The following is a 14,187-nucleotide window of genomic DNA, read 5'->3' as shown; positions in this document are numbered from 1 at the left end:
GAAGCTGTGTGAAAGACTGGTGGAAAGCATGACAAGATGCTTAAAAGCTGTGATTAAAAATCATGGTTATTCCACAAAATATTGATTTCTGAAATATTCCTGAGTTAAAACATTAGTATTGTTGTTTCTAAATGATTATGAACTTGTTTTTTTGCATTATTTGAGGTCTGCAAGCAATGCATTTTTTTGTTATTTTGGCCGTTTCTAATTTTCAGAAAATAAATACAAAATTTATTGCTTGGAACTTCAGAAACTTGTTGTCAGTTTATAGAATAAAAGAACAATTTACATTTTACTCAAAAATATACCTATAAAGAGAAAAATCAGACAAACTGAAAATTTTGCAGTGGTCTCTTAATTTTTGCCAGAGCTGTATGCAACATGTTTTTTTTAATACATTCCCAATAAAATTACATTGAAAGGTGCTGTCAGCACAGACTGTTCACCAAACTCTGGTGCTCAGTGCAACAATTGCGTGGCCAAACATTTAAACACACTTTCCCACCTGTTTGTTTTCCCAATATCTCTTCCCCTCTTTGATAGCTCTGGTCTCATGGAGCCATAGAGTGGCAGAGATAGATGGAAAATAAGTTGGTGGAAAGGTGTACTTAAGGAGAATCTATCACCTTTTTGAGTTAATATGGGCATACAAGTTGTATACAGCTGAAATTAGTCATACCTGTATGTGTGCAGTTGAAGTCTAATTACATGTTGTGGGATTTTCCAACCTACTTTTTGCTTAAAAAAGAAAAAAAAATGATAAAAAAAACCAAGAAAAAGAGCATCATTGAGTTTGTGCAAAATTCATCAACCACTCCTGCACCATTTTGAACAACTTGGTGAAAAAAAAACTTCAACGAATACCACAATACAAAAAAGAAAAATAGTTTCAAAGAATCTGCAAATGATAAATTTGAGGCATAGGTTTTTTTTTTCTTATTTTTCTTTTCATTTTCTTTTTAAAACATATTTGAAAATAATGGAAATTATTATTTATTGCTACTTAACATATAGGTGCCGATTCATCATTTGTTTTTTTTTAAGCTACTTTCCTATTTTGTTTTTTGTTTTTTGGTATTATGTTATCTCCAAAAGTTGCAAAAATTGTGCCAAAGTGCTGACGTAGTAAAAAAATATACAAGGAAGGGACTGGAACGAAAATGGGACTGGAATTGCTAGACCCTGTCCACAAAGCATAAACAAAAAAAGTCAGATCAGTAAATATAAAATCGACTTAAAAAAAGGTGTAAATAGTATAATGAATTGAGTACGTACAAAAAAAGGCGCAAAACACACAAAATTAGACAAAAACAGGAACAAAGGCAATGATGAATCTGGGCCTTCGTGTTTGTATATTGAATGGATATATAGATTTTGTAACATTATAAGGTACTGAGCAATAAATTAAAGACGTGAATGTTCAAGTCCATTAAATTTAACCTATTAAGCTGAAGCTACACATGTAGTTTTTGTGACAGTTTTTGGTACTGGTGCTGAAACAAAGCCAGACGTGGAGTCATGAGAAATGTAAAGAAAGGACTTACAGTACACTGCATCAAAAATTACATGATTGTTTCTAGCCTTAACATGAAGTGTTGATCCAGAGAATGGCTGTTTTACTTTATTAAATAGTTAAAATATATTAGCATTACAAAGCTTATCATTTATTGAAATGTAATATTATATATTTTACTGGTTAATCAAAATTGCCAGCAGCAATATCAGCTATAGCTGCGGCCACTGCTTTTATAGAAGGGGTTGTCTTAATGGGACAATTCCTTTAATGCAGAAACAAAACTGATTTTTAGAAGTGATCGTGTCATTATTACTTTGACTTTATTATTCCGATTACTACTTTTTATACATATATTGATAATAAGAATTCAAAATGTAACATTTTATAACAAATAGATATACAGAATGCTTAGAACAAATATAACAGCGAACCGTCTAAAAACATGAAGTTCTAGACATTAGCAAACATCTCTCACTTTTATTAATGATGGATGACGTTGCCTTAAATGATGCATTCACGTTTCTTAAAAACATATTTAGGAAGATTTATTAATATTGTCAAAAATAAAGACAGAAAACACCCAGAAGAGACAGGCCGAAGACACAACAACTTCATCACATTGCACAAACGCTGTTTGATAGATTTGACAAATCGTGATAGACATGTTACAAACGTTTCTCTATTTTATGCCATTGTGTTAAGAATGGGGCACATATCAATGATAATTTTTGTGCATTTTAGGGTGTCACTTAGCCATGCCCCCCATTAAGTGACTAAATCATGTAACAACTCGAAAACACGGCATGCATGCTTTCTATTGTGCAATCTGTGCTAGAATTCTGACCAATTTGTCATTGCAAATCTACCCTAATGTATTCTACAATAAACGTTTGATTTGAATTTAAGAAAAATTACGGCAAAACTTTGAGTCTTATTGTCAAACAAAATAGTTAAATTGCAATCTTACAAGTTTTTGGCTCTATCTATATACATAATTGTCTAAGGGTTACTTCCGTCTGTCTGTCTGTCCTTCTGTCACGGTTATTCGTTCGCTGATTGGTTTCGGCAGCTGCCTGACATGGCTGCCACGACCAATCAGCGACGGCCACAGTCCAATTAGTCCCTCCCCTACTCCCCTGGACTCACTGCCCGTCGCCCGCTCTGTAATCCTCTCCACTCACCGCTCACACAGGGTTAATGGCAGCAGTAACGGCCCGTGGTGTAACGCACTCAGTTACCGCTGCTATTAACCCTGTGTGTCCCCAACTATTTACTATTGATGCTGCCTATGCAGCATCAATAGTAAAGTTAAAAATAATAAAAAAAAAAAAAAAACCTGCTATACTCACCCTCCACCGCCATTCTCGCTCCTCGCCACGCTCCCGGGACCGCTCCATTGCAAGCGGCAGCTTCCGGTCCCGTCCCAGGGCTGGTGTGCGACAAGGACATGCCGTGACGTCACAGTCATGTGACCGCGACATCATCATAGGTCCTGCTCACACCAGCCCTGGGAACACAAGCTGCCGCTTGCAATGGAGCGGTTACCGGTCCCGGGAGCGTGGCGAGGAGCGGCAAAGGCGGCGGATGGTAAGTATAGCAGGACTTCAACGGGCTATAGGTGAGTATATGTTTTTTTTTTTTTTAAGTCTCTATACTACGTGGCTCTGTGCTGGCCAATATACTACGTGACTGGGCAATATACTATGTGGCTCTGCTATATATTATGTGGCTGGGCAATACGTGACTGGGCAATATACTATGTGGCTGGGCAAAATACTACATGGCTGGGCAATATACTACGTGGCTTGGCAATATACTACGTGGCTGGGCAATATACTACGTGGCTGGGCAATATACTACGTGGCTGGGCAATATACTACGTGGCTGGGCAATATATTACGTGGCTGGGCAATATACTACATCGCTGGGCAATATACTACTACCCAATGCGTTAGAATCGGGTCACCATCTAGTTGTAACATAAGACCTCAGACTCATAGCTATAAAACCTTTTAGAACTAAAGTATAACAGCTAAGTATCGACTTATATAGAGTATTTACCGTACCTCAATATACATGGGGAATGCAGATATTTTTTCCGCTGCGTTTCGCATAAATGCTTCATCAAGATCTTGCCATCAGATGTATGCATAGAGATTTTATTGCCTGCCTCACAATGGCTCTGCTTCCAGGTGTCACCATTAAACATCTATGCCACTTACATGAGGGCCAACAATTGTTAATTCTATTGAAATTGTATGTCTGTTATTCATATTATGATATTCTTAGAGTCTTGGCTTGGTAATTGAAGAGTTTTTTTTTAGAGATGTAGATATTAAATGGAAAGCACTGCTTGTCACATTGAGCATATCAATGTAGAAATTGTAGTCATAATTGTAACATGACTATAACTACTTATTTTGACAATTTTGAGTTTACGAGAAAACTGGATTTAAGGCAAACGTAAATTAAAATTAAATTCTTATTGGTAATTTATTAAGCAGTATTTTCAATTAATCAGTGCATGTGAACTTCTCTTTGTTGAGAAGGTTTTTTCTGGTCAGCTCAAAGAGTGACTTATTTGTATTGAAAACATGAAATACTTATTTTTATATTTTAAACTCTACCTGCATTTCACCCAATAATGCACCTAAACCACCAAAGCGAATTGACATAAACCCTGCCACTTTCTCTGTCTGGTTAATGAAAAGGTCATGAAATATCAAGAATCAATTATACTTAATGAAACATTTCTCTCATAATGGCCAACTACACTTTTAGAGTTGTCCCTGTAATATCAACTGGCCAACGAGTAATAGGTAACATGGATAAAATCCTTTTACAGTATAAAGCTTTTCATTTTGCTCTTCTATTCAGGCTACCGGAAACACAATTATTTATACTGTAGAATAAATCTTTGAGTATAGAGTTACCAGGAGTACCGTATATACTCGAGTATAAGCCGACCCGGGTATAAGCCGACCCCCTAATTTTGCCACAAAAAACTGGGAAAACTTATTGACTCGAGTATAAGCCCAGGGTGGAAATGCAGCATTTACCGGTGAATTTCAAAAATAAAAATAGATCATTATTTCCCCATAGCTGTGCCATATAGTGCTCTGCACCGTTCATTATTGCCCCATAGCTGTGCCATATAGTGCTCTGCACCGTTCATATTGCCCCATATCTGTGCCATATAGTGCTCTGCACCGTTCATATTGCCCCATATCTGTGCCCCATATATGCTCTGCACCGTTCATATTGCCCCATATCTGTGCCCCATATAGTGCTCTGCACCGTTCATATTGCCCCATATCTGTGCCATATAGTGCTCTGCACCGTTCATATTGCCCCATATCTGTGCCATATAGTGCTCTGCACCGTTCATATTTCCCCATATCTGTGCCCCATATAGTGCTCTGCACCGTTCATATTGCCCCATATCTGTGCCCCATATATGCTCTGCACCGTTCATATTGCCCCATAGCTGTGCCCCATACAGTGCTCTGCACCGTTCATATTTCCCCATAGATGCTCCACATAAGTCTGTGCCGCTGCTGCTGCTGCAATAAAAAAAAAAAAGCCATACTCACCTCTCTTGATTGCAGCTCCCGGCGTCCGGTCCCGGCGTCTCTCCGCTCTGACTGATCAGGCAGAGGGCGGCGCGCACACTATATGCGTCATCGTGCCCTCTGACCTGCACAGTCAGAGTGGAGAGATGCCGGGAAGATGGAGCGGCGCCCGGCGTGTGGAACGCGGACAGGTGAATATGACATACTTACCTAGTCCCAGCGATCCTGGCGCTCCCCCTGCCGTCCCTCGGTCTTCTGTGCTGCAGCTTCTTCCTCTATCAGCGGTCACCGGCACAGCTGATTAGAGAAATGAATAGACGGCTCCACCCCTATGGGAGGTGGAGCCGCCTATTCATTTCTCTAATGAGTGGTCCCACGTGACCGCTGAAGAGGGGAAGAAGCTGCAGCACAGAAGACCGTGGGACGGCAGGGAGCGCCAGGATCGCTGGGACTAGGTAAGTATACCTCAGCGCCCTCTCCCCCTCACCCGCTGACCACACCGCTACCGTGACTCGAGTATAAGCCGAGAGGGGCACTTTCAGCCCAAAAATTTGGGCTGAAAATCTCGGCTTATACTCGAGTATATACGGTAATTTAAATAAAAGAATATTTTTATAAAAAAAAAAGTTTATTATATTTTTATAAATACTGTCTGCATGTTAATTTAGAACAATCAGATTGTAATTTATTCAGGGTCACAATGCTCCAGCAGGGAAGCAAATATCTCCTTGGTGGACCGAGCCACCATGTGGTCCATGAGGTTCAGCAATGGACAACTAATCCGAATAGGCTACTGGAGTTTATTACGTTTTTGTATAATTCATAATTTATTAATATATATCATGATTAGTGTCTTAAAGGGACACTGTCACCTGAATTTGGAGGGAACAATCTTCAGCCATGGAGGCGGGGTTTTGGGGTTTTTGATTCACCCTTTCCTTACCCACTGGCTGCATGCTGGCTGCAATATTGGATTGAAGTTCATTCTCTGTCCTCCATAGTACACGCCTGTGCAAGGCAATCTTACCTTGCGCAGGCGTGTACTATGGAGGACAGAGAATGAACTTCAATCCAATATTGCAGCCAGCATGCAGCCAGCGGGTAAGGAAAGGGTGAATCAAAAACCCCTCCAAATTCAGGTGACAGTGTCCCTTTAAGATGATATGTCATGTATGTACAACAATGGCGAAAGAGTTTTTAATGCAAAACAAAAGTTACATAATTACCTGTAAAAAAATATTACACCTCTTATACCTTTATGTTGAATCAGAAAAGACACCATTCACATTCGATAAAAGTAAGTTGAACACTCCGGTTTTGGTGGGATCTAACCACCAATTCATGTATATAAGGGGCTCCTGAGTCCTGACTGTCCCTTGAATGTAAACACCTGATCCTTTTGCTTATTGGAGAGACTAGACACTGCCAGATCATTTTGGCAGCAGATCTGTCTTAGAGATGGGGGAGTATGTCATAGTCAAGGGAGATCTATTAACCAAATAATAGTTGGGCCGACAGCAATCTAATATGTATGGCCAGTTTAAGAATATTTTTTGTGTTAAACAGGTAGTTGTGTATGCTCGGGTAAAGATGTTAAACAAATGGTATGAATTTAGGTGGCATTATAGATGGATAAATAGATACAATCCCAGAAAAAGGGGGGTAAATCAGCACTGATCAAAAAGTGAAGGGGAAAAGTCAGAGTCCAGACCACTTAAGTATAAAATCCAAACAATGAAGAATGGCAGCACTCCCATTAGAAAAAGTGAAAAATGTTATTCATTCCAAGCCTATGTACACGTTTCAGCTCTGGCAATGAGCCTTTTTCAAATATAGGAATAAATACAATTTTTCACTCTTTTTTTAAATGAGAGCGCTTCCATTCTAAACCGTTTGGACAAAGAGATTGCTTTGAATGTGTTTAATAGGTTCATGGATGTATCCATATATCTATATTTATTTATGGTAACTCCTTGACAATATATTGATGCAGTTTGGAATTAAATCCTGGAAATGGCACATGATTCAATCAAATAGGGAATAAATTGTCAATGACTTTTTCAAACCTACTCCACAAAGTAATTCAATGAAGGGGCTGTATTACCGTTATATCTGACGGTTTACAAGTCAAATACCATTGAACAGCAGTGTAGAGAGCACTTGCTTTCCTTTTGCAGATAGATATAATCAAAAGTACTTGAAAGGTAGGTAACTCCCTTGTTCAGCAGAATAGGAGCGAAATATGAGATGTAGCATTGTTTTCATTTGACTTTTAAGAACTTGGTGAAATAGTAGAGAATGCCCGATGATCACTATTATCATCACTGCTGTGTCTGATGTAAATGTCTGGGGAGGATGTGGAAATCAATTATATCAACCACGCAATCTATTAGCAATTCACTGGAGAGAAATAGACAGAACCACAACAGATTACAATAAAAGGGCCCTTCATTTCTGTCCATCTGTACACTTCAGACAGCGTTCATAGACAGGAGACACCTTGTTTGGTATACATGTCATGGTTTTTGTGTGTTTGTTTCTTTTTTTTAACTAGTATAATAGTAGAATATTTTGATGTACAGTTTGTCTAATGTACATACAAACAGATTTATAGGTTAAACATCAGCTCTCTTCCAAAAGTGGAATGTAATGGGATTAAAAATTCCAGACAAAATAGTAAAGCGTGTAGTAGTATTTAGTCTAGTAACATTCTCGACACTAATACAGAAGCTGAACAGACGCCATTATTGCCTTTTGACTAGTGTTGAGCGATACCGTCCGATATTTGAAAGTATCGGTATCGGATGGCATCGGCCGATATCCGAAAAATATCGGATATCGGTATCCGCGATATCCGATATTTTTCGGATATCGGCCAATACCATCCGATACCGATATTTTCAAATATCGGACGGTATCGCTCAACACCAATACAAGTCAATGGGACACAAATATCGGAAGGTATCCTGTAATGGATCCCAGGGTCTGAAGGAGAGGAAACTCTCCTTCAGGCCCTGGGATCCATATTCATGTGTAAAATAAAGAATAAAAATAAAATGACCGCTCAGCGACCAATCACAAGACGCGACGTCATCGAAGGCCCTTTACGCGCTCGGAACGAAAGCAAGGCGGTTGCAGCGGTGACGACCAGGGTGCGTCAGAGGGTAAGTATATCAGTATTTTTTATTTTTATTCTTTATTTTACACATCAATCTTAATCCCAATACCGATTCCCGATATCACAAAAATATCGGAACTCGGTATCGGAATTCCGATACCGCAAATATCGGCCGATACCCGATACTTGCGGCATCGGAATGCTCAACACTACTTTTGACCTATTGGACCATGCAATTGGCAAATGCAGAAGTATCACAATCATCAAATGCATTCTTAGGCCACGTTCACACTAGCAGTATTTGGTCAGTATTTTACCTCAGTATTTGTAAGACAAAACCAGGAGTGGAACAATAATTGAAACACGTCACCACTTCTGTATTTATCACCCACTCCTGGTTTTGGCTTACAAATACTGAGGTAAAATACTGACCAAATACTGAAGGTGTGAATAAGGCCTAAGAGTAATAAAGTGGTAGCACAGTAGGAAGGGCAATATTGATGCAGTGTCCAAAAACTAAAGGCCAGAGAGGTAGCACGGCCTAATACCTAAGCATATCTTACTGAGGACACAGACCCATTAGATAATATTGAGACATAAATTAATATCTAATATATAATTGCCTAGAATACTACTTCCTGCAATTTGTGCCAACTTCCTGTCCGGAGCTAAGGTCCGGAGCTAATGTCCGGAGCTAATGTCCGGAGCTAATGTCCGGAGATAAGTGACGTCAACAGTGTCCAGTGTCTGATTGGTTGCCGCCTGCTGCGAGCGACCAATCAGAAACGTGCCGTACTGTGACACACTCCGCCCGCCATTTTGGTGTGATTTTTGAATTTTTACCTCACAGCAAGTTTCTACTGCGTGGAGGCGGGCCCAGTGACGTTGCTCTTCAAGCTCCTGCCGAATTTCGTCAAAAAAATGATAATACCATTTACCAAAACTATATATATTTAGTTGTGAAGTGGTTCAGTGACATTTTCACACCAATTTTGAACTTTTGTTTGGTGTTTTCTCCATATACTGCCTATTATTTTTGTTCTTTCTTACTATTATTTATTAATTGTATTATTCTTACATTTGAATAAATAAAGTATATATGGATTCTAGACTCCCGATTCTTTAGAATCGGGCTGCCATCTAGTAATATATAAGAGGGAAGCTTGAGGAGAAATGCGCGTCGGGTACATTGTCTTTGATAGATAAAGTGTCCTTCATGCCACTGTGCAATATTATGATGACATGAACTTTCTCACTTTCCCCGTTTATCTGCATGTATCTTAAAAGGGACATAACATACACCACTGGTTATTTTGGCTTGTACCTTTCAAGTATCAATGCTCAATACTGTGTTTGCATATAACTCAGTCTTGATTTGTAGTGTTCACACAAGGAAGTTTTGTTATAATCAGTTACCTACCTTTAGTATTTTAATGCTTTAAATTATTTTGTTATACAATAAAGAATATATTTTTTATTGATTTTCTGTTTGCATATTTCTTTGTAAGTATTCATTATATATATATATATATGTATACACACATATATACACACATACATACATATATATATATATATATGATTATTTGATAATATATACAATCAAATAAATAGATAAATATCAAGTGTATAGACATCTGATTTTGAAATCTATACAGGATCTGTCATCCTTTAGGCCTCTCAGACACTTTAGAAACAGGGGACCTATTGTGTCTGTAAAATGCCTCTACTACTTTTGTTGTACTACTGCTGGGGCCTATCCAGGTCCAAGTCATCTGATAATAAGAAAATGATTTAAACAATAGATTTAGTAAATTCGACCATATAAGTGACACAGTGACATTGTATTAATAATAATGGCCTAGTACATCATAAATCAAACAGTATTTGATAGTGATGAAAATGGACGCCCAATTCATACTGTACAGGTGCAGAAACAGTTTATACATAAGAGGGGTGTTCATCTTATTAGAGCAAGATATGGCAATGAAGAAGAGGTCACCAAACATGTGCCATCCCTTAGCCAGAATCCTGGGATGAGTCATTATCCAAGATCAAACATAGCATTCATTTGTGGCTACCCAATAACAGTGACCTGCGAGGGGAACTCCACAGCGTCAGGTTTACTGCACTGGAACATTCAAATAGTAAAGCTGTCAACCAAATCAAGCAATTGATTATAGAAATAACTATTATTGGCCTTCTATGAACAAATATATCAGCATAAAATAATCTGCTCAAGCCTCCTATTTGGTCAATGGTCACAGTAGCAATGCATGCTGGGTGATGAGGAAAGAAAGTTCCGGCACCTATGGTGCTGACGAAAAGGAACAGCTATAAAAAAAAAAGAGGATGGCAACTAACAAACCATGAAAATAAGAACATTTCATGGCCATATTATGTTCACAAATTCATTTTAAGTTGGTTGTGGGGGACTAGGGTAGCAATATTTTGCTTTTAGTCCAGTTTTATGTAAAATGATATATGTTTTTAAACTGTATTATTGGTGAATTACATGATTTTTATAACATTCTCATGTATGCTGTAAAATGGGCCCTTTACCATTAAAGGGAACCTGTCACCCCGAAAATCGCGGGTGAGGTAAGCCCACCGGCATCAGGGGCTTATCTACAGCATTCTGTAATGCTGTAGATAAGCCCCCGATGTTACCTGAAAAAGGAGAAAAAGACGTTATATTATACTCACCCAGGGGCGGTCCCGCTGCTGGTCAGGTCGGATGGGCGTCTCCGGTCCGCTGCGGCGCCTCCTATCTTCTTTCCATGACGTCCTCTTCTGATCTTCAGCCACGGCTCCGGCGCAGGCGTACTTTGCTCTGTCCTGTTGAGGGCAGACAAAGTACTGCAGTGCGCAGGCGCCGGGCCTCTGACCTTTCCGGCGCCTGCGCACTGCAGTGCTATCCTCTGCCCTCAAGAGGGCAGAGCAAAGTACGCCTGCGCCGGAGCCGTGGCTGAAGATCAGAAGAGGACGTCATGGAAAGAAGATAGGAGGCGCCGCAGCGGACCGGAGACGCCCATCCGACCTGACCAGCAGCGGGACCGCCCCTGGGTGAGTATAATATAACGTCTTTTTCTCCTCTTTCAGGTAACATCGGGGGCTTATCTACAGCATTACAGAATGCTGCAGATAAGCCCCTGATGCCGGTGGGCTTACCTCACCCGCGATTTTCGGGGTGACAGGTTCCCTTTAAATAAAGGTATTAAAAATGATCATCTATATATTGCACTAATACCGCTTATATTCATGATGCAATGAAGTCGACATCCTTGAAGATCTGCACTATGATGTGTGTGTGCAGAATACGGCTATAAAAGCACAATATATACAGGGTCCATACTGCACTAATCCATGTAACATGGCTACATGTAAGGAAGATAAGACATCAGCAGTCCTAGCTGCTGCTTTACTAAATCATTTATAGGAAGGGATCTACCTGTTGCAAATATCCAGGTATAAGGATGATGCAGCTGCTTTATTAGCCATCCATACATTTCAGAAGAATAATAATAGCCAGGAGCTTAGTGATTGGTGCGGACCAATACCCTAAATCTGCTCCCAGCATTACATTCCCTCTTCGTTCAGGCGAACACACCATGCAGGGGCTGAACAGCGACATAATCATTCAAGGCGCCTTCAAAATAATCTAATAAATGAATTATTCTTACTAATAACTAGCCATTCCTGAACGATCAGAACGGGAACCTTCACCTGCAATCATAAAAACAAAAGAGCCATCAAAGGCTTGCCATCCGATCCCACTCAAGACGCAGGACACTATGCAGATCTGAGGAGCAGAGCAAGGAGAAAATCTCCAAAAATGTGCGCTTGTAAACACGAGCTGTCAGTTCACGTATATCGCTGTGACTGTGTGTTGTATCATGCAGCCAGTAAGTGTTCGTACGTATGGCGGCGCCATATAAGCAATAAACCTGACATTGAAGAGGTCAAGGATCACACTGGAACAATTCACATTCTTTTTTTTTTTTTATTTTAGAAACCGAGCACAAAACAGAATTTCCAGTGTTGAAAAACTGGGTCAGACAAAAAACCCGAAGTAATATTTAAATATTCTGCCAATGCAGCGGATCTAATTCCGTGAATCACTGTGTGGACTAAACATCAGGCTCCTTTAATTGCCTTAACTCCGGCTTTTCCTTTCTGGTGGGTATTAATACTTAAGCTAAGGTTTATGGTGCATCAGGTCAGGGTGAAGGATAGGTACAGCGAATCCCCAAAAAAATTACGGCGCAGAATTCATTAAATATTATGATATGAAAATGATCTGAGACATCAATAATTAATACCGCCTGCCTATTTAACCTGTATTGGCACAGCATTGCTTAGATTGTCTGCTCGAGGCCCCTTGGCGAGCAGGGATACAACAGAGAACAATAGATGGAGATGGTATGGACTTACCTAGGCTGACACTTATGGTCTACATGATCAGAGATCTCCTTGTGTACGCTGCATCCACTTCTGCTATACATCCTCTTGTCAACCTAAGACGATGCCCAGTAAGTCCATTAAGTCACACATATTCCTAGTCTCTCCCAAACTTCCCCATGGCTGCAGAAAAGGAACTGTAATAAATAAACACCGTAGGTATTAATGACGGCACTTTCTTCTTATATCTTCTCTACAGCGATAAAAGGAACCAATAACCTCTTTTCCATTTAGAGATTATATACAGCAGCAATATCATGGTTTCTTTGATTCAATAGAAACCTGGAGATCAGAGCATCTTCCAGTGGAAAAACAGGGGAGAGTTTAGCAGACCCCTACCATAACTCATTGTTGTATCGCACAATGCCATAAAACGGTCTTGTCTGTCATCATTTCCCAAATAGATGAGAAAATGCTTCCTGGAAAGGGCTACCTTTGGATGAAGGCTGCGGATGCTGTTGTATGATGCTTGTATGTGTGTGTGTTTCAGGGAGCAGAAGCAGCCGTCAGTGCAATGCACGCACCTCCCTCTATCCTCTCCCTCCCATCTTTCCCTCCGTCAGCCTCTGCCTAACACCTTGCACACATACACATGCCACCAATGCGGATGCACACTCAGGATCCGTCCACAATCTCTGCTTTGATGGGTGCGCTACTGTAAAAAGGGCCAAAAATTAGCAAACCGTCTCCTTGTTCTTCCAACTTCGCCATTCTCAATACCTGTTTGATATCTGTCAAATTAAACACGTAGCAGAGCTGAGGATCTCGGCGTAGCAGAAGATGGTTGGTCATTCGGTAGAACTAATTCAAAGTCACCACAAGATCTAGAAACTTAACTAATGAACAGTGTAACTTTTCCCAAATACGTCATTACCTGGCTGCATTTGTTATTTTTTATTATTACCGTTGTTATGACTATTATACTATTACTACAGTAATATTTTTTTTTGTATTGTTTTAAAAACAGAGCACAGTCCTAACAAATATAGAGGTTGCCAGATGTCACCACATATCATGAGAATATTATCAATATTATCCTGGGGTGCAATGCACGGTCATCACCCAAGAAGAGGTTAAGCCATCCACTCCACCCAGTAAGCTTTTAGAACTGTAGGTTTCTATGGCGATGGCAGCTGATGATGCATTTAAAGTAATTAAGTATATTGCGGGCAGCGTGTAGAAAGCTTCCAGAACTTTGTAGTATATTACAGGACATTAAGAGGTTAATCTGGATTTTTCATTCATCGCAACAAGCGACCGACATGAAACAGTCTGGTTTTTTGTTGTTTTTTTTTTCCTGTCGTTAGATTCCATGCATCCATAACGTCCATATCCTTAGGAGGGGGGAAAAAAATAATAATGTGTCTTCTTATCCATTGCTAGGGATCATGTGCGGCCAGTGTGTGCAGCTTAACATTGGGAGAGCGATCACTGCCTTTTATTGTAAATAGAATGCTATATTTATGCAAAGGCAAAAATATCATATTCATTTAGAGAATATTAACATTATTTATTTGCCA

At 39.7% G+C, this 14,187-nt stretch overlaps 1 protein-coding gene across 1 annotated transcript in view; it reads right to left on the bottom strand.

Moving 5' to 3' along the window:
- The window catches only part of TRPC5 (transient receptor potential cation channel subfamily C member 5), a 499,839-nt gene extending 486,634 nt beyond the window's left edge, over nucleotides 1-13,205 (bottom strand). Inside the window, exon 1 of the mRNA XM_069747115.1 lies at nucleotides 12,641-13,205. The gene's annotated coding sequence lies outside the window, so the exon portion shown is untranslated. The remainder of the gene's footprint in view (nucleotides 1-12,640) is intronic.
- Nucleotides 13,206-14,187: the final 982 nt, after the last annotated feature.

The sequence above is a fragment of the Ranitomeya imitator genome, chromosome 2 (genome assembly GCF_032444005.1).
Source record: "Ranitomeya imitator isolate aRanImi1 chromosome 2, aRanImi1.pri, whole genome shotgun sequence".
Lineage (NCBI taxonomy): Eukaryota > Metazoa > Chordata > Amphibia > Anura > Dendrobatidae > Ranitomeya > Ranitomeya imitator.
Note: the sequence above shows the minus strand (reverse complement) of the source record. Positions and strands in the feature narration are given on the sequence as shown.